Source organism: Tyto alba, unplaced genomic scaffold (genome assembly GCF_018691265.1).
Source record: "Tyto alba isolate M040663 unplaced genomic scaffold, T.alba_DEE_v4.0 Super-Scaffold_1000006, whole genome shotgun sequence".
Taxonomy (NCBI): domain Eukaryota; kingdom Metazoa; phylum Chordata; class Aves; order Strigiformes; family Tytonidae; genus Tyto; species Tyto alba.
The window spans coordinates 6,073,839-6,086,856 of record NW_024881272.1 but is presented as its reverse complement, the minus strand read 5'-3'; the positions used below and the strand labels follow the sequence as shown (position 1 = coordinate 6,086,856).

The following is a 13,018-nucleotide window of genomic DNA, read 5'->3' as shown; positions in this document are numbered from 1 at the left end:
ATCGGTGCCCGAGCTGCCCGCCTGCTCTCCAGGGGATGCTCCACAGCCCCCGGCAGCAGCTCGTGTTTCACGGCAGGGAAAGCATCCACGCCTTCGGCTCGCTTCCTGGGGTGAGCTGCACGGTACGGGTGATGGGAGGTCACATATGAGAGCTTTGCAAAATTAAAAAGAAAAACAGAGCAGCCTTTGGGGAAGTGGCCGAGATAATTAAAACATTAATTCAGATTGCAGCTTTTGCTCCAAGCGAGCTCGAGTCACCCAGAAATCCCAACGATGGATAGCAGCGGGTCTGAGCCGCAGCCCCATCCACAGGCACTCCAAAGCCCTCTCCATCACCCCAGCAGCCCTCTCCAGGGCAGAGGCTGGAAAGTTGCCTTCCTCTGAAAAGAATCACCAGGAGAACAACCTCCAGCTCTCGAGGAGCAGAGAGAAAATTAACTACCTGGAATAACAAGTAGAAAACAGGTGACAGTTTTGAGGCTAATAAACCCTCCCAGCAACACTAACAGCTTTCTGCATGAGCAAAACAGACAAAGTGACTAAAACAAAGTCACGACAGTCACAAGTAAGTTGAGTGAGACATGAGAACGACTGAGTAAGTTTTGGCAGTTGGTTGGAAACAGGCACTGCAAAAGCAAGCAGGCAGAGCAAGCCGCAGCATCCCCGCTGCCCGGCTCCACGTCCAGCTGTAACCCAGCAACACGGTGCTGGGCAAAGAGCAACATCCCTCTTCAAAGGTCCTACCACAAGAGCAAGGACTAAGGTTAATATCTGTGCATTGCCATAACTCATTGGGAGAAGGGTAAAATCCTGCAGCAGCGTGAAAATTCTCCCTCCCAGACCTTTACTAACACACGCGAGTGCTGCCAGCCCAGGGTGCAGGGGGGGAGCCGTGCAAAGGGCAGGAGCAAAGAAAGTGTCAGCTCCAGAAGCTGCTGAGGGAGAAAAGTGCCAATAGAAAGGAAAAAAAAAAAAAAAAAAGTCATTTGTAGCTGATGGAAACTGTCTACTCCAACACAGCAGACACGCTTCATTTCAATTTTGCTTTTTATATCACAAGAAGAAAAACACCACCAGATTTAAAAAAATGGCTTTCAAATCTTCAACTTCCTATTCCAACATCAAATTCAGGTGTTTCCAAAGCTTCTGCCCTCTCCTCGCCCTTCTCACTTGTTCTGGCGCATGTGCCTGGTGCAAACCAGCTTCACTCCACAGAAGCATTTCAGCTCCAACCAAACTGCCGTCTCCGAGGCCGGGGAAACCCCTGCGCGTGGCCACCAGACTGCAACGTGCTGGCCCAACACGCAGGATGCCCATGGGCTCGCCGGGCCACCAACCTGCACCACGAGGAGCTGTTTTCCTCCTTTCCTTGCTCAGCATCACCCCAGCACGTGAGAAGGCATTCGAGGGCACCCCTCATCCCCCCGTGACTCTACCCTCCGATCACAAAGTGCTCCAAGACCCAGCAGCGCTTCTGATGCTGGAGAGGGGTCCAGCCCCTCCCTGGCAGGGAGACCAGGGGCCTAGAGCAGCCTCCAAGGAAACACCGTTGCCAGAGATGAAATAGGGAGACAGCAGTCACTGAACACAAAACAAGGAGGACCAGAAGAGGCACGTAAAGGATTTATAAATCCCCGTGTAGATCAGAAAAGCCACGTGAGCATCGTCTCGCCAGAGGATGCTGGTGAAAGCGGCGGCTGCCACACACCAGCACAGAGCAAGAGATCACCCCGAGCCTGCTTCCTCCTCCCAGGAATCTGGCACCCTGGAAAAACCTGCCCAGCCTTTGCGTTTTGCAAACCTCGGCTCTAAAAATAACCATCGGTGCAAGTGACACATTTTGAGTGGAGCCGGCGAGCGGCAGCCCACAGAACCAGACTCACTTAGCATCAGCGGAGATGTGTTTTGTAAACAGGTTTTTTTTAAGGTTGCTTAGTAAGCTGCTGATCAAACAGCCAAAGCCGTTGTCTGATGTGGCAGAAATGAAGGGGGGACCCAAAAAGAGGGAAAAATCGCCGAAGAGGAGGACGGGATGGGGAAAACTCAAGGGCTGGACCCCATTTCCCTGCACATCCCTCATGCCTCAACTCACTTTTAAGATGTAGTTTCCCACCCCGTATCACCCCCCAGGAGGGGTCCCAGCTCCAGCCATGCCCACGGCGCCCATGTGCCATTGCCAGCTGCCTCCAGAGAGCAAAAACCCAGCTTGTACAGAAAGCAGAGAAGCAGCAACAGCCAGACAGACAGACCACCCCGCTGCCGGGAGCTGCACAGCATCGCCCACCTTCCTCCCCACACCCCTGGGTCAGCGGGGTGCCATCCTGCCCCGGCTGCTGCAGCAGCTCCCCGGGGGACCAGGATGATTGACAGAGCATAGAAGAGGAAGAAGAGTCCCCCCCAAACTGTTGCTCAGTTAATCATGGTAATTAGCCACCATCTTGAGCGACTCCCATTACTTCCAGCCTGATTTTTCCCAGGCACAGTCAGCACGCAAGATCTCAATTAAAACTCACCACGCAGCCAACTTGGACGTAGCCACCCTGGCCCACCACGGGGCTCATCCAGCTCACGGCAACGTGCAGAAGAGGCGCTCCTTTCCTTGAAGGACCCCGTTTAATTCATTTTAAACTGGCTCTTATTTCCCAGCCCCGCTCGGGAAGACTCCACGAACGCACGCCAGCTTTGCAGAGCAGATGCCATCAGGCTGGAGGGGAGAGGCTTGCATTTTTCCCACCCGCCGCCGGGATTGGATCCATGCCCCGAGCGCAGACCTGAGCTGGGGTTTCTCTCCGGAGCTGCGCCCGAGTGCTCCCACCGCCGTGTGAACCCCCTGCTTCCACCCCGCGGCAGGCAGGGCAGCAGCCTGCACCCCGCCCCGGTTTTTGGGGGAGGAAGCACGCTCTTCAGGGCTCTTTGCTAACAGTTGCCAGGTTGCACAGAGCCCTTCCCCCTCCAGCACCCGTCCCTAAAAATCACACGTGATGGGCCAAAAATCAAACAAGCTGCCCAGCACGGACCAGCTTCCTAAAAGCACTCGCGCTGGTCCCAGTTGGAACGCACGAAGCAAACACACCCCTTACCACAACCAGGGTAACAAGGGGTTAAAGCCCACCTTCTGCCTGCAACTTGGAAAAACGAGGCAAGGGAAATACAGATGCTTTGCTGAACCAGAAAAGCTTCATACAAATATTAGCCAGAGCTTAATTGGCCCTCTCCGGGGATGTGCTCACAGGAATAAGGCTCATCATCGCCCAGGCCTGCCTACACCTCCATGCTTTAAAGCACCTTTCCGGCTGGTTTTGTGCTTATTTATAGGCAGCAGTCCTCGGAGAATCGCGGGAGGAAATGAAGCTCAACCCCTTCCACAGGCAGCTTGACAACTTCGAGCTTTCTGCCGCTTAGGGGAGAGGGAACAGAAGTCAGGCTCCAGCACCTCTAGCATCTTGCCCGTGCCATCAGACAGGTGCTTTAAACCAGGAGCTCAGCATGTTTTTAACAGGATTGCCCATTCCCTGCTTGTTAAACATCAGGAAATAGAGTGTTTTGGTACCAAGGAAATCAAAGAACAAACCCGAGCCAGGCTGGGAAGCACGGATGCTTGTGGATGGCGAGCAGGGCTCCGCGCCTCCATGGGGAGCGGGTGTTTCAGTGCCCATGCTGCCTCCTGTAAACTGCCTGGTAAACCCAATATTTGATTTAAATCCACAAGAGATGGCTTCTGAGGCAGGAGGCACATAATTCAGCCTGGAAAGTGCTAAAGATAACACCTCTCTGTGCCGAAGAGGAGGAAAACATCCCTTCGGACACAATAATTAACACAGGAGCTGGGCACAGTTGGGGGGTGGCCTTGGCATGGTATTTTTGGGGAGAACCCCCCAGCAAAGCAAGGGGGGAACCTAGCCCGTCGTTGTGCAGATGCCACATATCAACATCACATGGGAATTGTGAAATAATTGATGCCAGGGAACCTCTGATCCAGCCCGCTGCTCGGAGCAAAGCCAGGGCGATGCCAGAGATATTAGAAAGGGAGAAACCCTGAAGCCTTTGCTGGGCTGCTGCTGAGCTTTTGCCCCCCAGTTCCCCAGCTCCTGCCTGCCCTGCTCATTTCTCAGCCTGACAGAAAGCTCAGCAGCCTCTCCCCAGGCATGAGGCCTCATGGCTGTGACTAATGGTATGTTTTGACATCCCTGAAATACTCCAGCACTTCATTTCAGCCGCGGGGAGCAGGAAGGAAGGAGGGGACGTGCTGGTGGGGAGCCGGCACCACGAAGGAGGGGCAGGAAGAGCTTTTGCAAAAGCAACAGGCAGCGATAAAGCAAAGCAGCATGGAAGAGATGCGGGAGATGGCAGAGGGGCCGGTTGGGACCTGGAAGGCACGCGGGAAGCCTGTCTGATCTGCTCCTCGCCTGGGCCTTCCTTGGAGCTCTGCAGAGGTATAAAGCACTGCATTTATTTAATACCCCCCCCCCCAGTTGCACTGCTTGAGGAGGGACACAGGGATGGCTCCACTAATTCCTAGCGAGCCTGTACGTGGTGGCAAGGGATGCGGGACTGTCCCGGTCCCCTGCCCAGGCAGGCAGGAGAAAGCAGTACCCCCCCAGCCGAGCCAGGAAGGTGACAGACAGTGATCCCTGGAGAGGTTAATTAACAAGCATCTTCTCTGTGTTAAAACAGTCACCTCCGGCCCCGGAGGGGGGGACCAGCAGAGACACAACCCCAGCCTCTGACAGAGGAGCAAAGAACATCCCAGCCACCAGCCGAGCTGCTGGTCGCGACCATCTGCCAGCCAGCAGCACCGGGGAGAGGAGCAGCCAAAACCATAGGGGGGGAGGGATCCGGCTTTTATTCCTGACAGCTCTTGCTCAGCGCCAGCTGCTCACGCTGGGGCTCAGATGGTCCTGCTGCACCCCAACGGGCTGGGGGAGAGGGAGGAGCAGGGCACCTGGACGGGGCTCCAGATCCCCACCTGTGGTCCCCAGAGAGTCGGAGGTGGAAAGTGGGACAGCCCTGGGAGAACTGGACCAAAACGCACCCTGCCCTGAGGGAAGAGGCAAGGGATGGCTCAGCGCACCGCCAGACTCACCCCAACCTAGCAGAGGACCCCTTAGCACTGAGGCAGAAGAGCTGTCCTCCAGGCTGTGCCACCCCACTGCCCGTCCACCCCATTTCAGCCATGAGCATCCTTGGTGGCATCCAGGGATCAACCCAACCACAGGATGCAGAAAGTTAGCAGGAGCTCCGGCTGCCATCACCAGGGTGCCACTCACAGAAGTTTTCTTGGGTCACTGTGAGCAAGGAGCCCAGAGGCAGCAGTAGTGGTGATGGGGGGAGAGGTGGGGGGATTGTTTTCTCTTTTCAGCTGTCACTAAAGTCATCAGTGTGGCTGTGTGTGAGTGATTCACACCAGTGTATGAAAAGCCTGTGACTCACACACTAGATGCGGTGGGTGGGTGCATTGACTCAACCACACCAGGGATGGGGCACGGGGGGCTGCAGCCTCACACGGCCAAGGGGACAGTCCTGTTCACAGGGGGGGGGGTCAAAGGCACCACTGGCCAGGAGATCCCCCCACCATGCTCAGATCATCAGTGCCTTCAGCAGCATGGGTGAACCCAGAGAAAACTCTGCACCTCAGCATCAACCTGTCGCCTGTCCGAAATAGGTGCTGAGGTGCAACAGGGATGGGCCAACACTCCCACTCTGCCTTTCACTGGGAAAAGGTTTACGCTGCCCTGTGTGACAGCAGAGGAGGAAACCCCCAGGGCACTCAAGGGATGCAAATGCATCCCAAATCACAGTGAACAAACTTTCCAGGTACTCCAGGACCAATCAAGGAAACTCAGCCAGGCAGAAGCAGAGACCAGAGGGGAGCTTGGTGCCAGCAGACAGCCTGCTGCCACAACCATCTTCTCCACCTCCCAGACCCGCAGATGCACATCCAAGGGAGCGCAGCCTTCCTGCCACACCACTGCCTGTGCCACGCCGCTGGAGAGCTGCTTTGCAGAGACACCCCCACAAAAGCCGACTGGAAGCACCCCAGTCCTCAATTCCCTGGCACCCCTCCGCTGCTGCTGTGTGCCACCAATGCTGCCCAGGCAGTTTGGGGAGAGGGAGCTGAGGGTTGCTCCTCCAAAAGACGCTTCCACGTGGATGAAGCTCGGTTTCCAGTTACTCAACGGGTGGTAGCTATGCCCCAGGTCTTGCCAAAGATGCCAGCAGCAGCCGCCGAGGCTGCAAACGTGTGTCTCATCTCGCTGACAGCACCTTCCGTAAACGCTATGCCTCATCTGCCAAACAGCCCCGGCCGTGGATCCGGACCAGCAAGAGTGTCACCACATCCCACAGCATCCTGAGCCCAGACCCACCACCACCCCCCCACCCCCCCCTCAGCCATCTGCAGCACGGACCAAGCCTGGCCTTGCATCAGCGCCAAGAGCAGGATGAGATCACCCACCCGGGGAGATGTGGTCCGTGGGGGGAAGAGGCAGGGTGGTCCAGGGTACAAGTAGCACTTGTGTGGTTCAGGATCGTGGGGGAAGAGTTATCCCTGGCCCCCCTCCAGCCGTGATGCAGAGTGCCAGCAGGAGCCACAAGCACCAAAACACATTCTCTGCAAGGCAAGAGCAGCCAGGAGAGCTGCAGGAACAAGACAAACCAACCCCGATTTGGGGGACCGCTCATTCATCACTGCCATCAGCAACACCCAAGCAGGAACCAAACTCAGGAGTGGCACCTGCACCCACAAAAAGCGGGGACTTCGTGCAGGGAGACAACAGGAGATGCTGGGCGCCCAGGGGACACCCATGCAAGAGAGGAGACCCTGCATGTTTGGGAGGCCTTGGGCTGGCAGAGGAGGGCTGGAGCTGAGCCAGCGCACGGCTGGACACCGCCGCTGCCCCTGCACGGGGCTCCCCAGGGCACCCCAACCTCTCAGGTGCCTGAGGCAGGGGGGGAAAAAGGGGGGGGGGGGTTTACACCCCCGCCTTCACCCACCCCATACAGGGCATGAGGCAGGTCGGACAGACACCCCTCCAGCCCACCTCGCTGTTTCCTGAGGGCAGCGGGACCCCCGGCCCCCCCCTTCTCCCCGGCCCATGAGCCACCTTAAGCAGCTCCGGGGCTCCCGCCGCTCCTAGGCTACCTTAATAAAAACTTTATCGGAGCGGAGCTTCTCTCCCCAGCGCCGCCGAGCCCCAGCCGTCGAGAAACCCACCCTCGGCAAGGAGCAAAGCGGGGCGTCAAGCTCCAAACTTGGGGTCCCCTCCCAAAGCGCAGCCCCGTCCCCCCCCCCCGTGCAGGGGGGAGAGCCGCGTCTCCCCCCCCCCCCCCCAGCCCACCTCTCTCCACTGCCTGTCGCCGGCTCCTTTCCCCGTTCTCTTCCCCCCAAAACACCGGCGGGAGTTGCGCCCGGAGCTCAGCGCATCCCCAGCGGCCGGGATGAGACAAAAGCCGCCGGAGAAGGGAGGGGAGGAGATGCCCACCGAGACCGAATCGCTCAGAGCGAGGAGGAGGAAGAGGAGGAGGATGGAGACAGCCCCAACTGGCGGGGATTGCCGTCTCCCAGCCGTCCCCAACAGGTAGCAGCGAGGGAAGAGCGGGGGGAAACGGGACACGATGTCCCCACGGCGACAGCGTTTGTCTACTTTGGGAGAGGGAGTGGGAGCTGCCCAGGGCCACCATCCCCGCCAGCAGCCAGCGCCGGCCACCGCTTACCTGGAGAGAGAGGCATGGCTCCTGCAGGAGAGCTGGGCGAGGTCGGGATATTATTCCAGAGACATTATTTGTAATAGAAAGGGAGAAAAAGAGCCGGGGGGAGGGAGGGGAAAAAAGGAGGGAGGGGAGGGGAAGGAGGGAGGGAGAGACAAGAGGAGCAGGGAAGGAAGGAATGCGAGAGGAAAGGGGGAGGGGGATAAAACGAAATTTAAAAAAAAAAAAAAAAAAAAAAAAGGAGAAAATAGAGACAGTTAAAATCTGTCTCCTGCCCACACAGTGGAAAAGAAATTTCTGACAATCGGAGAAAGGGAACTCGCACATATACCAGAGGGGGCAGACAGAGGATAACAAAGGAGGGAAGGAGATGAGCTCCACCAAAACAGAGCAGGAACTGTCCGGTCACACCTCCCATTGCACACACACCCCCTTGCACACACCCCGGGGGTAAGGACGGGGTGCACAGCTGAGTCTCTGCCCACCCAGGCCACCTCAGTCACCCCGGGATCAGCCACCCGCCCAGCAGCAGCACCCACAAACCCGCACCCCAGCTACTTCAGCAGGTTTGATTTAACAAGCTCAGTCCCACACCAGGGCTGGGGACTGGTGGCAAAGGACCCCCACGTTAGCACGCCAGCTTGTGCTGGTGCTCCCCAGCCCCTCTTTTGCAGCCCAAGTCTCCCCATTTCCACTCACCCCTTGCTCCCGGGGAGCTCCATCGCTCTTGCCATACAAAGCAACCATGAGTTTTCCAGCCAACACATACCCACACAAAACATAACCCTGCACTCCCTGCCCTTCTCCGATATGGGGCCTCCCCTTGACCAGCACCAAAGCAAGGGAAGCTGTGGGGACGAGGGACATGGAGATACCCGGCCCTACCAGAGGAGCCAGAGATTTACCCCACAGCATCTAAGGGCTGCCAGTGGGAAGGGGTTGCATTCAAGGCCTCTGCTCAAGTCACATTTGCAGATGTGCATCCCCACTGCTTCTGCCTGGGCTCCATTTTGCCTTCCCAGGCACCCTGAGCAGCATCCACGCTCATCTGGACCTGAAGGTGCAGGGTGGAGAAGCTAGAGGCGACGCAGGCTCTCTGCATTTCAGTCAAGGAGACCCACAGCACTGTCACAGATGCCCAGTGGTGCTGCTGGATCAAGGCAGCACACAGATCTTTTTATATTTCCCCTTAGCACGTGCAGGGAGAAGTCCTAGCATGGTGTGGCTCAGCACGAGCCCAGTTGGCGTGCACAGGGGTCCCCAAAATCTTGTCATTGCCGGCTTCTCTGGGAGACAGCCCACTGCAGCCCCAGCCCTGGGGCTGTTTGGGTGGGCAGGATGCCCCTACACCCCAGCATCCCTCCAGCTCCTCCCTTTCCTTCCACCACACTAACAAAGCATCCCAGCAAACCTTGGCTGCTTGGCAGTGCCCAGGAGCCTCCTGGACTTCAGAAGCTTTCAGGGCCAGACACTAGCAGCATTGCTAAGGCTGTCCCTGTCCTCATGTTCCCACTAAGCCCTAGCACATGCTGCCACATGGCACACAACCCCCCTGCCCCAGCACACACCCACACAGGGCAGCCCCGAGCAACATCACGGGTGCACATCACCCCAGAAAGCCAGGGCACCGGCCTGTTTGGGGACAGGTTATGTTGCTTTAGCTTTACCAAGACGTTGCATGGCTCTGCAGTGCCTGGCTGGCACCTCCGTGGCTGGGGAAGCAGCAGAACTAGGTGCCCAGCCACCCCCTCACAGGGATGCCCGCTTGTGCCGCCCAGCCTGGGCGCTGTCTCTTTAAAGCCTTCATCCCTAAATCTGAATGAAGCGAAGGGAAGAAAATCCTGAAGATGAGTTCTTCATTTAAACATCTCCTCCAGCGCTCATTTCCATTCACGCGCTCGGTGAGCGTGCTCCTGCCCCAACACACTTCTGCCAGCACCTCGGGGAGAGGGCACAGAGAAAACCTGCCAATACCCCTCTTCTTTGGGATGGGAATACACTGCACAACAAAATCCCAAATCCAGCCCAAGCAAGGCCATCCTGCCACGTGCAGAAGGGAAAACATGCTGCCAGGGAGCCCCCAAACACACACACCAGCAACCCCATTCCTCACCATTTCTCCTATGTTATTGCTACAAGCTAGCACTGGTAGGGATGCAAATGCACCCTATAAAAGCGTGTCCCTCTGGCCCCCAAGAGAAGTGGTTTTGACACCCTCTCACACACTCCCCTTCATGCAAGGCACCCCCAAATCCTGTCCTGCGTGGCCTCCCTGCAACTCAGATGACCCCAACGTGGCAGCCAGCCTGAACACAGACAGCTTTCTCAGTGACAAGCCCAGGGTCTTGATTTAAATAAATATATATATATGCTGTTACTTGGGGACTGGTGATGCCTTGGATTCGGATGTCTCCATGGTTACCTGCTCATGGTGGGAGCTGGGGGTAATTGAACTCTGGGGGTTCACCATTCATCGCCCATCTCCCTCTCTCCCCATCCCCACAGCCCTTCTGCCTTCCCCAATAAGCGCCAAGGCAAGGCTGCTCCCTGCCAGCGCAGCAGGAGGGGGAGGAGAAGCAAGGCTCTCCCCAAGAACTCGTTACGTGAATAATTTTGTCAGTTCCGCGGCTGATTAGACACGAATGCAGATCAGCTTCCCCATCCCGAAAGAAAAGACAATCCCCATCAGCGCGGAGACGAAGCCGAAGCATCTCCTCCCACCACCCAGCTAGACAGGAATGAAATACGGAGAGACAGCATCAGGAGCAGCGCCGACATCCCAGTGCCAAGCTGCTGTCGTCTCGGGGGAGCAGGCGGCAGAGTCAGAGGCGCCCGCCCGCCCGCCGGCAGCTCTCCCCGCAAGCTTGCGTCGCTCGCCGGAGCCTCCCAAAGCCCTGCAAGCGTGCAGAGGCAAGGCGAGCACCCCGGGTGCAGGTTAGCAGCCCGAGGCACTTGCTGGAAAGACAGCTAGAAAAAAAAAAAAAAAACAAAAAACAAAAAACAAAAAAACATCACACACACAGAAAACAGAACTGCAAAACCCAGCTAGATAGAAATGAGCATCTTTTACATCCAAGAGCACCCAACTTTGCTTGACCCTGAGCTTTGTGGAAGCACCCAGAGACTCCCGAGCCCGTTGCCCAAACCCAACACCATTTCATTCGCAGACACTACCTGGACTTGGTCTATTTTCACCACTCACTAGCTAACCTCTCATTACCATATAGCAGCACTGTGTAGAGTAACCCCAAGGACCTCTAGCTTTTTAATATCACTTTTCTTCCATGCAGCACAAAAGCCTAAATAGCTTTTCTCCTCCTCCTTCCCACGTGTACAGCCAAACACTTCTGATGTGGACTAATTTGGAGGGCAGTAAAAAGAGCATACAAAGGGCAGCAAAACACAACCTGTTGGGAAAAAAAAAAAAAAAAAAAAAACAGAACTGGATTTGTCTAGCCTGGAAATCAGAAGGCAGAAAAGACATGATAGCAGTCTTCAATTATGCAAAAGGTTTCTACAAAGAGTGTGAGAATAAATTGCGCTGCATCCCCACGGGGAAGAGGACAAGAAGTAATGGGCTGTAAATTGTAGATTAGACACTAAAAAAAAAAAAAAAACCACAATTTAGTAGCAAAGATTATTTAAGCTTTGGGATAGACAGCTGGGAAGCTGCTGGGATTTGAGAGCAGGTCAAACACTGATGAGGTGGTCGGATAAAGCAGCTCCCATTTTGAGACAGGGGAAGGGACCCCTTGCAATGTATGCTCCTGCCCTGGGCTTTTACCACTCAGTGGCTGGTTCAAGCTAGATTTGCACTGGTTTCTGCTAAGCATGAGGGCACCAGCATCTTTTCTGGGGGTGATGCAGACCACCCCGTGCCCAGCCCTGCACCATGCCCCCCCCCAGGTTATTCTGCCTCCACCTTCTGCAATGCCCATGGTTTTGCAGGTAGCGCAGCATCTCAGCCTGCCCTCCCTGGCACAGGATCAGGGCTGTGCTGGGGCAAGAGAGCACAGAGCTTGTGAATTGCATCTGTCTGTCTGTCCTGAGGACCCACAGCACATCAGGGACCACCATGCAGGTACCACCTCCCCTACCAGGGTTGCTGCAACAGGAGAACATCACCCACCCTTCACTTCCCAGGAGAGATTAATGGCATAGTACAACTCTGCACTCCCTCTGGGTCATCAGTATCTGTGAAGTTGACTCGTCTGGGTCACAGCTCCTTGTTTTATTAGACACGTGCCTCATTTCTCGAGTTTCATGCTCATCACTTCCAAGTGGATCTGTGTATTTTTCTACCAAACAGGCATGTTTGTATTTTAAACAGAGCTAGAGAGGACATGAAGCACAGGCCCACTGAAAACATCTTTAAAAACAACAAAGGAGCCATGCGTATTTAGCAAAACCTCTAACCCAGGAGAGGGCAGCTGCTGGAGGTGCACATACGTGAGCTGCTGAATTGCTGGTCCCATCGAGTGGTGAGAGCTGGAGTGACCCACCAGAAAGCCACGGACCTCCACAGGGAGCAAGCACTGCTCACCTGGAGAGAGGAGGTTGCAGTCACCGTAGGGAAGAGAAATTGGGTAAGGGTCACTGTTCAACTTCCACAGCTGGTAAACTCTCAGAAACCTGTGAAACTGCCTGGGGGGGTGGAAAGCACCTTCCAGTAAATGCCACAATGCTACTCCCAAGCTGCACCGATGGCCCCATTAAGGTTTGTTCCTTATGGCCTGCATATGCCAAAATATACACTTCTGTTTAACAACAGGAAAGCCCATGAAACTTAAAACATCTTCAATTATATTTAATCTCTCACAATAATATGAACACTGCAACAAGGAGTGAAGGGGGGGGGGGGGGGGGGGGAGGAAATGGCTTTAATATTAGAGTGTTCGTGTAAAATGAGACTAAACTTTCCCAAAGTAGGAACTTTTCCAAAAGCAGGCAGTCCCCACTGGAAAAAGCTTTTCAGTAACAAACTTCCAGGACTGTGCTGAAAAAGAAAAAAAATAATACAGTGAAGTGAGAGACAGAGAAAAGCATGGACCTCCCTTTTGAGACCACATTTATGGCCAGCTGAATCACAAGGAAGCTGCATCCTGAATGGAATGATCAAGAAACACTAAATTTGTCTTCTGTTCGAAGAAAAAAAAAAAATCTCATTTACCCATCAGCTATTGCAGACTGCAAGAAATAATACAAGCAAATTGTCCCTGGATGCTCTGCCCAATTTTTGTCAATGGTTAATGACCAGAGAAGCAGCAGTCCCAACCTGTCACTGGGAAAGCTGAGCCCATCAGAAGAGATG

At 55.3% G+C, this 13,018-nt stretch overlaps 1 protein-coding gene across 16 annotated transcripts in view; it reads right to left on the bottom strand.

Annotated features, from left to right (window-relative positions):
• Positions 1-7,814, bottom strand: part of CACNA1E (calcium voltage-gated channel subunit alpha1 E) — a 139,966-nt gene extending 132,152 nt beyond the window's left edge. For 7 of the 16 annotated variants that reach the window (XM_042806126.1, XM_042806173.1, XM_042806140.1 and 4 more), the window contains exon 1: positions 7,714-7,814. The gene's annotated coding sequence lies outside the window, so the exon portion shown is untranslated. Of the gene's footprint in view, positions 1-7,337; positions 7,353-7,713 lie in introns of those variants that run through there. The other 9 variants (XM_042806147.1, XM_042806184.1, XM_042806152.1 and 6 more) reach the window with 3 other exon arrangements.
• Between the last annotated feature and the right edge of the window lie 5,204 nt (positions 7,815-13,018).